The sequence below is a fragment of the Microcebus murinus genome, chromosome 2 (genome assembly GCF_040939455.1).
Source record: "Microcebus murinus isolate Inina chromosome 2, M.murinus_Inina_mat1.0, whole genome shotgun sequence".
NCBI lineage: Eukaryota > Metazoa > Chordata > Mammalia > Primates > Cheirogaleidae > Microcebus > Microcebus murinus.
Window position 1 is genome coordinate 4,142,466 of NC_134105.1, and position 15,045 is coordinate 4,157,510.

At 37.2% G+C, this 15,045-nt stretch overlaps 1 protein-coding gene across 6 annotated transcripts in view; it reads right to left on the minus strand.

Moving 5' to 3' along the window:
- Positions 1 to 15,045, minus strand: part of RERE (arginine-glutamic acid dipeptide repeats) — a 405,018-nt gene that overhangs the window by 168,412 nt on the left and 221,561 nt on the right. The window lies entirely within an intron of this gene.

Genomic DNA, 15,045 nt, shown 5'->3' on the forward strand with positions numbered 1-15,045 from the left:
CAGAGTGGCTTATTTCAGGAAACATAGGAGATCAACTGTAAATCTGTGTATTTCCCCAGTTTGATTAAGTAATTCATTCAATATTACATTTTAATTTAACATTAACTATATAATACCACATGAATATATCCTTCTATCTTAATCCATAATCACTTTGGTAAATATTTATAATCAGTGTTAGCAGACCATCAAGACTCATTAAGGACAATAAGCTAGAAAGAACTTACCTAGCAAGGCCTGGCACAAAATCTTCTCCTCTCCAAGGTTTGCCTATCACCCAGACTGAATTAAAGCCTCCCTCCACTTTTTCGCCACAGTTATTGCTATATGCCAAACCAATATAGCAAAGTATGGTTGGTGATGAAGGTACTATTGAGTCCAAAGAGCAGGGATCCCATCTTATTTATTTTCAAGTCTCCTGACAATAGAACAGCTTATACTGAATTGTTCATCAATAATGAAGAGTTCTATGATGATTGTGGTCCTGTGAATTGTTTGTAAGACACTTAACCATGTTATCCCTAAAGGTTAAGTTTGTTCCCAGTTTGTTCCAAGAAAAAGAGATCACATATTGCCATTTCATTCGAAAGTTATAGGGATATAGCTTGAGATAGATCATCTCTGTGTGCCTGGTCGTGAAAGATCTTGACAGGGAATGCACTAAGGTTTCCCATGTCTCATAAAATACTTTTCCAACACTAGTGGGGCCATAACAGACTTCCCCAAGATGAATGCTGTATCACTCCTTTTTAGCAGTCTCTGCCTTCTCAGTACATGCCCATTGCTCAGAAATGAATGAGACCTAAAATTCAAGATATGCCTCATATTTATAAAGCAGATTGTTAAATTCTAAAATATGTCAAAAGAGCCCTGATTTTTAATGAAGATGCTTCCTGCTTTAACTAAAAGATGAGAAAAGTTCCAAAAAACATTTGCTAAAACACCTAATTTATAGAATCAGAAAGAAAAAAAAACTGCCACAAGTCTCAACAAAACTCAAATGTAAGTGCTGTTACAAAGTAAATATCATAAACACCAAGATTTTTACTTTGCAATTAATTATGTCAAACAGACATGCCTACAAAAATAGAGCATCATCACTGTTTTGAATAAAACAGACTGTATACAGGCACAATCCTACATGATGGGTACTCTTTAGTTTTTATTCATTCTGTACTTTTACATAAAAAACTCTAATGACAAAAAATCATTCCACACTCCTTATATCACAGATTGGAAAAAGAGATCAAACAAATATGCTAAACAAATGGAATGTTTTATGCAGAAGCTTAGAGAAGGAGCGATTACTTTCAGCAGGGAATTAGAGGGAGGTAATATCTGACCTGGGGGGGAAAAATGGGAGAAGTTTTAATGGATTCTTTCTAGGCAGAGGAGGAGACCCAAGAAAGACATAAAGATAGAACAAGTATAGAACATATCCAGACCCACATGGTCCATCAGCATGCAATACAGGAAGACATTATGGATTAATATTGAAAAGAATCTGAATCCTGAATTTATGAGAGAATTTATAAGCTCTCCTTTAGAGAGCTTACAGGACACCTGAGGTCTTCTAACTCTAATGCTGACCACACGCACATACAGTGACATACAAAGCACCAGGACATGGGAGAGCAGATAGAAAGTGTAGGAGACCAGAATATGCCACCCAAAATATGCCTCTTTGGCACAGGATTGTTTTGCCAAGAACTTAGAAAGGTAGAGAAAAAATTATTTTTCCTTCCCTAGAAAACCTACAGTTTCCTCTCTAGGAAGGATGATAAAAAAGCAGGACCAGGATGAGACTGCTCATCACAGAAAGAAAAATATAAACCAGGGGAAGGGGCAGAGCCCGTTTGGCAGAGCTCAAGGATAAATTCACTCAAGTAAATTATACTGTCTAATACAGACTTTCTCAATCTCAGCACTATTGACATTTAGGCCAGATAATTCTTTGTTGTGGGAGGTCTGCCCTGTACACTGTTAGACATTTAACAACATCCCTGACTTCCAACCACTAAAAGTCAGTGGCACCCATCCTCCAGTTCCGACAACCAAAAATGTCTCTAAACATTGCTAAATGTCCTCTGTGGGAACAAAATTATCCCCAGTTGAAAACCACTAGCCTTTTTCATTTTGTTTTGTTTTCTAAAGAAAGCAAAGGTGGAATGGTAAGAATAAAACCTGGCTCAAGCACTACAGGGCAGGGAATATGGACTATTAGAAAGAAAATGGGAAAGCCTGTTGCCATTCAAATCCCAACTCCACTGCTGCCCAGGCACATGACTCTGGGCATGATCCCAAGATTCTCCATATCTCTTCTTTTCTGTAAAATGGAAGTATTGAAACCTATCTAAAAGAACTATTCACAGACCTAAAAAAAAAAAAAAGCATCTGGAACTGAGTAGGTCCTCAAAGAAATGTTACTTCCACTGTTAGCAGGGGATTATAACCAATAGTTCACAGAAAACTTTTAAGAATTTTGCTGAGAATTGTAGGAGTTATTTCCTCACCAGAACATGGCTGCCTGCAGGGGATGACAGTGGTTTCTCGTCACTGAACTACTAATACAAGCTTCAAGGCTTTCAGTAATGAATTACTTATTAGAACACATAAGAATCTGGATCTACTAGGACTCACGTTTTAAAATCTACACCGCCATGTATTTTGAGACACATTTAAGATATGTGAAAACCTAAAGGGCAACAGAAATACCTTTTAGGTACAGTAACTTGCAATTGTACTATATCCATTTTTCACAACCAAGCCAGCAATTCTGGTAACCTTCTGAGGTATAATATCTATATTATCTTCTGACCTGTGCACACTTATTGATTACACACAAATAAACTGCTGTTCATTTATTTGTACCTAGATTTATGACTCCTAATATTAGACTTTACAAATGCAGTCAAAGAATATTGGATTTCCTAATGCAGTACTACCCCATAACCAGAGAGTGGCAGCATTGCATTAAAAAAGACCCCAGAATCTTATAATAATTCCACAGATAAAACAAAAAAAGGTAAATTCAAAGCAAACAAAAGTTTTAAACAAATGTAAGTGGCTGTAATAAGCACAATCTTCCTAATCTTCCTAAATAGGCAAGTAATTAATTAAATATTAAAAGTCTATTAAGGGGCCGGGCACGGTAGCTCACGCCTATAATCTTAACACTCTGGGATCACTCGAAGTCAGAAGTTCGAAACCACCCTGAGCAAGAGCGAGACCCCGTCTCTACTATAAATAGAAAGAAATTAATTGGCCAACTAATATATATAGAAAAAAATCAGCCAGGCATGGTGGTGCATGCCTGTAGTCCCAGCTACTCGGGAGGCTGAGGCAGGAGGATTGCTTAAGCCCAGGAGTTTGAGGTTGCTGTGAGCTAGGCTGACGCCACGGCACTCACTCTAGCCTGGGCAACAAAGCAAGACCCTGTTTAAAAAAAAAAAAAAAAAAGTCTACTAAGGGTGGCGGCATATCATTTCAGAAGGTACTAGACTAAAATGAGGTAATCTAGGATTGTAGTTCTGTCTGCAACCACTAGTTACCTTAGTGGAATCATCTAGCCCCCTGAAAAGTGAAGAAGGGATAGAATAAGATGATTTCTGTGGTCTCTTTCCCATTTTTACTTGCTTATGTCTAGATTTCTTCCCCAAATAAAGCCAAGTAGATAAAATGATGTTGCAGGAGAATCTTTAATGTTTTCTCCATATCTACAGAATGGCACTGGCTAACACTACCATCCTAAAAAGGTTTACAAATTAAAATGTCATCCATCTTCAGTGGAAGCTGACTACTGCTGCACTGAGCAAGAGCAAAGGGAGCAGAGAGCATCTTCTCTCCCAGTAAACACTCCCAAAGCTACCTCAGGCACAAGAATGTTGCTCAGAAGCTAACAACATGTAATCTTCATCTAATTCCACTACTCACTCACTAGTCAAAGACTTTTGCTCAAAATCACAGAAAATAAAGCCAGAAATGAACTTAGAAATCATTTGATTCAACCCAAACTGCCTGGTTTTGAATCCTGGCTCTGCAATTTACTAAGCTGTGTGACTTTGGGCAAGTAACTGCTCCTAGCCTCAATTTTCTCAAATATAAAATGGGGAAAAAATAATAATCTCTACCTCATTAGTTTGTGAGGATTAAATATAAATATAATTTAATATAAATTGAGTAGATTAGCTCTCAGTAAATGTTGGATATTATTATCACTGTTTTACAGAAAAAGAGAGTAGTCAGGATACAGTAAGTCACTACATACAGATTTTGCTTTCCTAATATTCAAAAGATTCAAAACTATGTTAGTAACAGTAATACAAAAATAAGTCATACAGCAAATTAAGATCAAAGTATCTTCACTTTTGCAACAATTCTAGAAGCTTATCAAGTATTTCTAACAAATATGCCCCATTATTTACTAGTGATATAACTGAACAATGGCTTAAAGGTCAAAGTATTTTTAAACGACATATTCTAAACAGAATGCAGGATGAGGCAGGTGATGAGAAGCTTCCAATGTGGAGGCACTGTGAGATGCATTTATGAATACAGAATAGCCCCCTGGGAAGGAAGTAATTATTCACAATTTTATCTTTAAAAAAAAGTTACAGGTGATGGGACACACCAGAGCTAGAGAAACCCATAACTAGGAACACATCCAATTAGCTTACAGGAAGGTTCCATGAGAGTGACTCTGTGCAAAAAAGAGAAGGAACTGTTTCTGGGTTAAATTATGCATTCTTCATGGCCTGGATTTCCTTTATGGGAATAAATAGAGGACAAAACCCATCCCCCCTCTACCTGGGCTTAGAAAAAAGACAAACTCCTAATGGATGGGTATTTGGGAGCAGAATAAGGAAGATTTCTATAGAGCTTTGAATGCCAAATGATAGTGTTGAGAATTAACAAATTTAAAAGATAGAACTGAAATTAAACATTCAGAATTAAACATTCATAAACTGACAAAGGCAGACTTGGGAAAAAGGAAAACAACAGAGAAAGGCAGGCCAACAGGAGGCTGCTGTTGAAGGGCAACTGTCATTCGTCTATCAGCGCCACACAACTCAGCCCACCAAATACAGACATGCGGTCTAAGGCCAAGAAGGAAATATCCTTTCCCAGAGATCTTCGTTGGTTATTGATATAGTATTTTATTTATTTAAATAGCCAATCTGAGTCTTTCCCAGAACCAGTATTAATATCATCCTCAAGAAAATGTTTTACCACGACATAAAAAAATAATCAAAAAAGCAAGGGTTGGGGGAGGGAGTTCATAAGTTATCAATAGGACAAAAGCAGAGAGCCCTTAATACAACATGGAGGCAGCCTGCAAGCTGGAATGGAATGACAACTTTAAAGTAACCCACGTTACTGAGAAAAGAGCTTCTTTGTACCATCAACCACATTCTAGTTCTTGATTCAGAGCTAGGTGAAAGCAGATCAAAATTCTTGCTTTATAAGCCAATATAGCTAAACAAGTTTTCCCAGAAATTAGGGAAATTTGGTAAGTAGAAGTGGCTAACATTTGTATACTGTAATGGCTTAAGAAAATATCTTCTGAAGAAACTTTTCATGCATTTCCACAATACGGCAATAGTGAGGTTAAGAGTCACATGAGTATTAGAGGTTTACTGTATAATTCAGAAATGTATACATAAAACTTTAAACTAGTAGTCAGGTCACTAACTAAACATGTAGTGCGTGGGTGGAAACTGTCTGCCAGAGACATCATGGTCTCGCTTCAGATCTGTTCTGCCAGGCGGTTTAAAGTGGCATTTTCAACCCTGCTGAGTCCATCTCCAGCTACAGGGCAGTAACTGTTAGGTATGTAACACCCTCACTAAGACCTTGGGGACATAGTCATAGTGGCTTCGATCATTCCTGACTTCCAGGGAGAACAGGTACAGACAATGGGGTCCAAAGATCAAACTTCTCCAAAGGTCAAAGTCCACACACAGCACTACAGCCTGAGTATCCCTTATGCAAAAAAGCCTTAGATCAGAAATGTTTCAGATTTTATAATTTTTAGATTTTAGAATATCTGCATTTATATAATGAGGAACCCAAGTCTAAGCATGAAATTAATTTATGTTTCATATGTATCTCATATACATAGCCTGAAGGTAATTTTATACAATATTTTAAATAATACGTGCAATCTGTCACATGAGGTCAAATGCAGAATTTTTCTGTCATGTCAGTGCTCAGAATTATACTGTCATGTCAGTGCTCAAAAAATTTCAAATTTTCACATTAGGGATGCTCGATCTGTATTTACACAGGCAAATCAAATCTAAAGATAAGTTTTTCATACCAGTCAGAGGATCTTACTTACCAAACTTTGTGCATAAATACCAACGATAACTGATATCAATCAAAATGAAATCAAAACCAGGAATCCCACTTCTGGATAGTTACACAAAAGATTTAAAATCAGTATGTTAAAGAGCTATTTGCACTCCTGTGTTTACTGCATAACTATTCACAACAGCCAAGTTATGGAATCAACCTAAATGTCTATCAAAAGATGAATGAATAAAGAAAATGTGTTATACATACACAATGGAATACTATTTGGGCTTTAAAAAAAAATTCTCTCATTTGCAACAACATGGATGGAACTGAAGAACATGATGCTAAGTGTCATAAGCAAGGAACTGAATGACAAATACCACATACTCTCCCTTATACATGAATCTAAAACAATCCAACACACAGAAGCAAAGAGTAGAATGGTGGCTACAAAGATAGGGGTTGGGGGATAGAGAGATAATAGTCAAAGGGTACATCAAAGGAAGAATAAGGAGTGTTTTCTTTTTTGAGATCAACTCGCAACATGGTGAATACAGTTAACAGAATAGTATATTGTACATTTCAAAATTGCTGATAAATTTCAAATGTTCTCACCATAAAAAATAAAAATTATAAATCATAACATCACTTTGTAACCCACAAATATGTATAATTATAAATTTACAATAAAATAAAATTTTAAAAATGAAATCAGGTAAGATGTATCATCTTGTAATATTTCAAGCCACCACTCTACTACTAATATAGGACACTAAGAATGTACTATTTTATATATCCATATACTATCTATATAGTTTTACAGTGATTATAGCTTAAAATGCCATGAAAGAGGTATAGAAAAACATAAGTGCCACCAGGGCTCAGGCCACTAAAGTCCAAGTATCCCAGAGTTCTGCTCTGACATGAGAACCAGGAGGTCAGAGAGAAAGCTGAAACACTGACTCCACAGATGTTTCTCAAAGGAAAAGGCTTTGAATATACTCTACAAGTAATCATACTACCATGTACATATCTCCCAAATGTACTGAGTCATTAACTAAACATTTCCTTTTATTTGAGAGGGTAGAGTGAGAGCAAGTACATTTTTCATTGCCATTGAGTAAACAAAATATTCACTCTTGTTTAATACTAGAACACCCTTCTTCCAACTTTCTCATATATTTTAGTGTGCAAGGGGGCCCAAAAGGATCTAAAACCTGAAGGAATCATCCTCTCTGTCCACTTCCAATGGTATCTGAACTGACCTGTAGAAGAACCACGACTGTGGCACATCTTTCTGGTGGCCATGCCACTCCAGTTTCTAACATACCTAAAAGCACAGTTAAATGGGACACAAAATACTGTGTAATGATAACTTAACATTTATTGGCATTTTCTTTTCTTTTCATTTTATTTTTATTTTTTTTGAGATAGAGTCTAGCTCTGTCACCCTGGTAGAGTGCAATGGCGTCATCATAGCTCATTGCGACCGCAAACTCCTGGGCTCAGGCAATCCTCTTGCCTCAGCCTTCTGAGTAACTGGGACTACAGGTGTGTACCACAACGCCTGGCTAATTTTTCTATTTTTAGTAGAGACGGCGTCTCGCTCTTGCTCAGGTTGGTCTTGAACTCCTAAGCTTGAGCAATCCTCCTGCCTTGGCTTCCCAGAGTGCTAGGATTACAGGTGTGAGCCACTGCGCCTGATCCTTATTGGCATTTTCAAATGGACATAACCTGGAACTACTGAGGGAATGAATTCTTACTTGCAGAAAAATAGGCTGAAGAAAGAAACACAAAGATGGACCATGTCCATTTGACTAAGCTGCTTACTGTCTTTAGGCACTGACTGGAATCAAGTTTACAGGCTCATTTTCAAAACCTATGAGTGGCACTCAGTCCAAAAGAATGTTTTCAAGAGATTGCATCAGCATCTGGGTCTGTGTAAGAAGATTAAAATCACCTTGTATCAAATGGTAAAGCATGCAGGTAGAACTCTAGGAGAGCGGGTGACTTTTTACAGTGTTCACTGTAAATTCAGATGTACAATCCAAATGTACAAATAACTGGTTACATATAAATCACCAGAAAGATGATGCAACTATTAATAAAAATATACTGAAACAGGCTTGGATGATGAGAAATAATTTCAAAACCACTGTTTCTTGATGATGTCTTATTCATTAAAGAAGATTCTGTCTTTTAATTATTTTTATAGTTTAAGCTAAATAAAAATAAAACAGTATTTTGGTAGGACCAAAAGGTGCATGAAAATGAAACAATCTCCAAATTACTAATTAAGGAGTCAAAACTCATCAAGGCATTTCTATCTAGAATTACACTGTGTATGAAGACTGAAATTTTCAGACAATTCATTCCTGTATTTGTTTGCAGTGGAGAGACCAAGCCTCAGTACAGGTTTAGTCTTAAGAAAATTCCTACTTCTTAGCTACCCTTGTTACCTAGGAGCCTAGATCAGGTAGGTAACCTCAGATGTCCTTATTGTCACACACACACACAGATGAGCGACAGGCAATGGGGGACTTTGTTCATAGGACCAAATATACCAAACTAAAGAGCACTCCTGTAACTTCCCACATGTATCCATCCATAGGTACATCATCCTGACTGTGATGGTTAATATTAGGTGTCTGGACTGGATAATTAAGGAATACCTAGATAGCCAGTAAAGCATTATTTCTAGGTATTTCCAGGAAGGTGTTTCTGAAGGAGACTGGCATGTCAGTTGGTAAGACTGAGTAGGGAAGATCAGCCCTCAATATGGGTAGGCACCGTCTACTCAGCTGGGGGCTCAGCTAGAACAAAAAAGTATGTAAAAGGAGAATTCATGCTCTCTCTTAGAACTAAGACACCCTTCTTCTTTTGCCCTTGGACAGAAAAACTCCATGTTTTTCAGCCTTTGAACTCCGGAACTTGCAACAGTGGCCCCCAGGGCTCTCTAGCCTTCAGCCATAGACTGAGTGTTATACCACTGGCTGCCTTGGTTCTGAGGTTTTAGAACTTGGACTAAGCCATGCTACCAGCTTCCCTGGGTCTCCATATTGCATACAGCCTGCTATGGTTTAAATGTTTATTATCCTCCAAAACACATGTTAAAACTTAATCCCCAGTGTAACAGTATTAAGAAGTAGGGCCAGCCAGGTGTGGTGGCTCATGCCTGTGGAAGGCTGAGGTAGGAGGACCACTTAGCTCAGGAGTTGGAGACCAACCTGGGCAAGAGTGAGACCCTGTCTGTATTAAAAATAGAAAAAGTCAGCAGGGCATAGTGGCACACCTCTAGTCCTAGCTACTCAGGAGGCTGAAGCAGGAGGATCACTTGAACCCAGGAGTTTGAGGTTGCAGTGTATAGCTATAATGACGTCACTGCACTCTAGCCTGAGCAACACAGAGAGACCCTGTCTCAAAAAAAATTTTTTTTAATTTTTTTCTTTTTGAGAAGGAAAGAGGAGTTTATTAATTTGTCAGCAAATGAGGTTAGCAGACTCCCATTTCAAAGTACTAATGTCCTCCTCTGAGTAGAAGTACAGAGTTTTTAAAGGTTCTGATTAATCCCATAATCCCATCTTTGGCTAAAATAATCTCGTGGCCTCCACCTGGATTGATCCCACCTTCAAATAAGACAAAAAAAAAAAAAGAGGTAAGCCCTTACGAGGTGATTGGATCATAAAGGCTCTGCCCACATGAATAGATTAATCCATTCATAGATTAATGGATAAATGGTTATTACTGGAACAGGTTAGTTATCACAATAGCAGGTCTCTTAAAGCCAACCTAGCTCTCTCGAGAGCCCTCTTGCCCTGTGACACCTTCCACCATGTACGTTATGATGCAGCATGAAGCCCTCACTGGAAGTTGACCAGATGCTGCCCCTCAACCATGGACGTCACAGCCTCCAGAATTATAAGAAATAAATTTGTTCTCTTTATAAATTACCTAGTCTCAGGTATTCAATTATAGCAACAGAAAAATGGACTAAGACACAGCCCATCATGGGACTTCTCAGCCTATATAATAGCTTTTGCCAAATCTTATAATCTCTCTGTCTCTCCCCCCATCCATCATTCTGGATCCGTCTCTCTAAAGAACCATGACTAATACACTGACAAAAATACTAAACGTGGCCAGGTGAGGTGGTTTGCACCTGTAATCCCAGCACTTTGGGAGGCCAAGGTGGGGAGAATTGCTTGAGGCCAGGGGTTCAAGGCTGCAGTGAGCTATGACTGAGCCACTGTACTCCACCCTGGGCAACAGAGAGACTACCAACACCACCACATTCTGTCTCTTAAAAAAAAAAACCAAATAAACAAACAAAAATACTAAATATCAGATTCAGAGTCTACACAGTCCTAAAGTTCAGTTTCTAAGGTTCAATTTAGCAAGATGAATTTTTGAATATCAATTAAGATTCTACACTTGGGTGGCCAAGATCTGGTGACCAAACACAAAAGGAATGCCTTCCTAAACACCAGTATTCTTCTCAGCTGCTATGGTTATACCATTTTAACACATAAGCACAAATTCTCTATTTGGCTGAAAGGATTTCCCTCATAAAGGGAGAAAAAAACAGCAATTCATAGAGAGTGTGATAAATTGCCAAATTCCCCTTAATATCTCCTAAAGCTTTAAACATTCTGCTGCATTTCTTTTTTTAAAAACCAAGCCTGAATGTCATAAAATTTGATATCTTTGTAATACTTTGGTTGTTGTTTGTTGATGGTGGTGATAGTGGCGGAATTATTCATTTTGAGGGAGTGTCTTATACATGACACAGCCAGAAAAGTCATAGAGCTCAATCACACATCAAGGATAGGTCAGATGTTGTAGTGTAGTAGTGAGCAGGACCTTAAAGAAGGGGGCAGGGGAGGCGGGGAGACCTGGGCTATAGGCAACCAAAATTCTCTAGAAGCTTCACAAATTCAACTTATGAAATTATTTAAAAATCATGATATATTAAAAAAATTAATAATTCATGATTAAAGATATATTACAGAGACTTTGCCATTAAAAAGTAAAAAATATGCTGAAATACCTTGAAAAAATTTTATTAAGTCAACATACATGTTTTACAGAAGTAGTTCTCAAACATCTTAATCTCAGGATTCCTTACATTCTTATTATATTAATTATTGAAACTCAAAAGAACTTTTTGAGACAGGGTCTCGCTCTGTTACCCAGCTAGAGTGCAGTGGCATCATTATAGCTTGCTGCAACCTCAAATGCCTGGGTTTAAGCGAGCCTCCTGCCTCAGCCTTCTGAGTAGTTGGGACTACAGGTAGGCACCCCTATGCCCAGCTAATTTTTCTATTTTTGTAGAGAAAGGGTCTCATCCTTCCTGAGGCTGGTCTCAAACTCCCTACCCTCAAGCAATCTGCCCGCCTCCATTTCCCAAAGTGCTAGGATTAATATCTTATCAGTACTGACTATATTTGAAAAAATTTTAATTTTCTTACGTGTTTATGAATTCATTAATAACAGTAATAAACCCAATATATGTTCATGTCAACATAAATAAATGTAATTTTTAAAACAAAATTTTGGAAATGAGTCATACTTTTATTTTTACAAATCTCTTTTATGTTTGGCTTTAAGAAAACAAATTCTCACATCTACAGCTGCTTCTACATTCAATCTGTTGAGCTCTATCAAACATCATTTAGCCTCTATAAAATGCACTGTACACTTCTGAGAAAATGAGAATGAAAAAGGCAAACGATGTCTTGGTATCATTATGAAAACAGTTGGACCCTGCAGACCCCTGGGCCATAGTTAAGAACCCTTGCTCTAGAGGATGAAGTAAACAAGCTGCACAAATGATCCCAGATGACCTCTCTTTCAGATGCTAGTCATTTAAGATATGCATATTCCCTACACAGAACCATAACTGCAGATTTTAAAGCACAAATTCATTAGATGTGAGATACTATTTAACAATAAAAGACTTTATTGTTATTTATACAACCAGATATTCCAGTAGTGAGCAGAAAATGAAAGAAGAGAAGAAAATCTAGATAAGAAGCCCTTGTTTCAAATGTACAATATTTTTCTTTCTAAAAATTGAGCTCATGATATCAAGAAATATCTAAAGCTTGATTCAAACAAGCCTGTGTTGGTCTCCTCTAAAATGTACAGTACTTTAAAACAATAGTGAATGCTTTACGCTGACGGCATGCAGAAAATAGTAATCTGGATAATTTTATTTACCAACCTGCAATTCAAGGCAACTTTGTGGCTATTTCAAAAATGATACTGCTTCCTTGAGAAAACTAGCAACATTAAATAAAATCAACTTTTAAGGGGAAAAAAGGACATTAGCTTACAATATTATAAGAGATAATCATCTTTTATAACAATGAATATATCCATTTTACATGAATGTAGCAATATTCCTTCCTCTCCAGGTGATGGACCACTGCTGTCTACATTAAACTGCAAAAGTGTAGAGCTGGTAACACAATAAAATAAAATAGCATTTAGCAGCACAAGTATTTGTACCTTTAAGGAGCACTAAAGATACAGGCTTAGAAATTATTGATTTAAATAAAGTCAGCATGCACAGTAATAGGAATAATTACTGCCAGCAACTTATCAATAAATAAATTTGAATAACTGGGTAAGAAAAGAAAACCTCAGTAGGAAAACTGAAAAATTACATTTTCCTTGTTTATGTAAATTATAAATTAGTCTATCTTGTCCTTAATATCTTAATTATTTCCTCTTCTCTCCTTTAGACTTAAACCAAAACAAAGACTGTAACCTTACTACCTGTTAGTCTATTTATAAATGTTCCATCTACAACCATTTTTCTAACACAAACATGCCCTGATAGCTTATCTCAGTCCACATGCCAGACAACAAAGGCCTACTGGCCTGCTCACAAGGAGAAGTGGAAAGCAGGAAATGAGAAGCCTTAGTTAATCCCCAGATAATCGATCAGTTGTACTCAGTCAAGTATGAGCTGAGCTGGGAAAATGTTGCTTTTAAAAAGAAAGAAAATCAAAGAGCTTATGACCAGAGCCACAACTCATTTTAAATAGGATAATTTTTGTCAAAAAGATTCTCCATCACATTAAAACACAAATAGCAATATATATAAATGGTAATATTTTTTGAATCCTTTGTCCCCTCTTTTTTCAGAAACAAGTTTCAACTTTGGGGCTTTGTTTCTAGTTTTGGTTCATCTTAATTACTGAAGTATAAGTAAAATTAATTTATTTACAGTTTTCATTAGTTTTGACAAATGTATATACAGTTGTATACCCACCACCACAATCAGATAGGGAACATAGTCCATTCCTGCCAAATGACAAACTTTTAGAATTGAGATTTGCTGTAACAAAAGGCTTGTGTGCCAGTGTTGTTGGAAAAACAACATTCTGATGTAAATTCCTTCCTCCATTTTAGCACAGAGAAGCTAATGTGAAGAAAAACAGCTCTGAGTTAGCTGTGACACATCTAGCTACTGCAAGAGACTAAGACACAAAGGAATTCCATGCTCTTCAAAATCAAATAATTTGCTAGATAAACTTTCAGGCTGAGATATTACATGACCTCATGAAATTCCCAGAATATAGATAACAGTTATAGTGATAAATGTAACAAAAATAAATAAAGATAATGTCAAATTAGCTTTAAGGTATACTTTCCTCAAATCACATGACCAACATTTATTGAGCACATGCTAAGGTATCAGACACTGTTTCTGCAGATGGTCACTAAGGATACAGAAAGGGGACAGAGACAGTACCAGCCACGGCAGAACTTGGATTCCAATGGAGGAACAGACCCTTTGCCAATCTCTCCAAACCCTTACCCCCTGAAACATGCCTAATAAGGGTTAAGTGCTTTAAAAAAAAAAAAAAGTCATGAAGAATGAAATCGACTGCTCAGTAAATACAACCCTTAGGCAAGTAACATTTATCTACACTGTTATTTAATCTGTTTGGGTATTATTTTCCTTAAAATTAGTGGTGTTCTCAAAAGCACCTCAGGATGGCAGGAAAAAGTATATTTTAATCCCGGAGCAGTGGCTCACGCCTGTAATCCTAGCACTCTGGGAGGCCTCGGAGGCGGGCAGATTGCTCCAGGTCAGGAGTTCAAAGCCAGCCTGAGCAAGAGTAAGACCCTGTCTCTACTATAAATAGAAAGAAATGAATTGGCCAAATAATATATAGAGAAAAATTAGCTGGGCATGGTGGCACATGCCTGTAGTCACAGCTACTCGGGAGGCTGAGGCAGCAGGATCACTTGAGCCCAGGAGTTTGAGGTTGCTGTGAGCTAGGCTGACGCCATGGCACTCACTCTAGCCTGGGCGAGACTCTGTCTCAAAAAAGAAGTATATTGTGACCTGGCTGCTTCATATACAGAGAAGAGTCTAAATAAATCTGATAAATCCACACATCAATATTTTTTATCTACAGCAACAAAGAAGAAACCCAAGTATGCATGTCTTGCTTGCTTTTTCAACTATAGCTGAGCTTGTTCATGAAAACTCCCAAAGGTTCTTCTATTTTATTATTTTTCTTTTTAAAACTTTACTATGAAATAACTGTCAGGCAGAAAGTTATAAAAATAAAGTAACTATGTACAAAACACACCTTAACAAACAAAATATTATCAAACCCAAAGAAGCTACTTGAACATCTCCTAAGCAGGTCACTCTTAAGCCCCAGAAGTAATCACCACCTTGATTTCACTGTTGATAGCTTCCCATGCAGTGCTTCATGCTTTCAT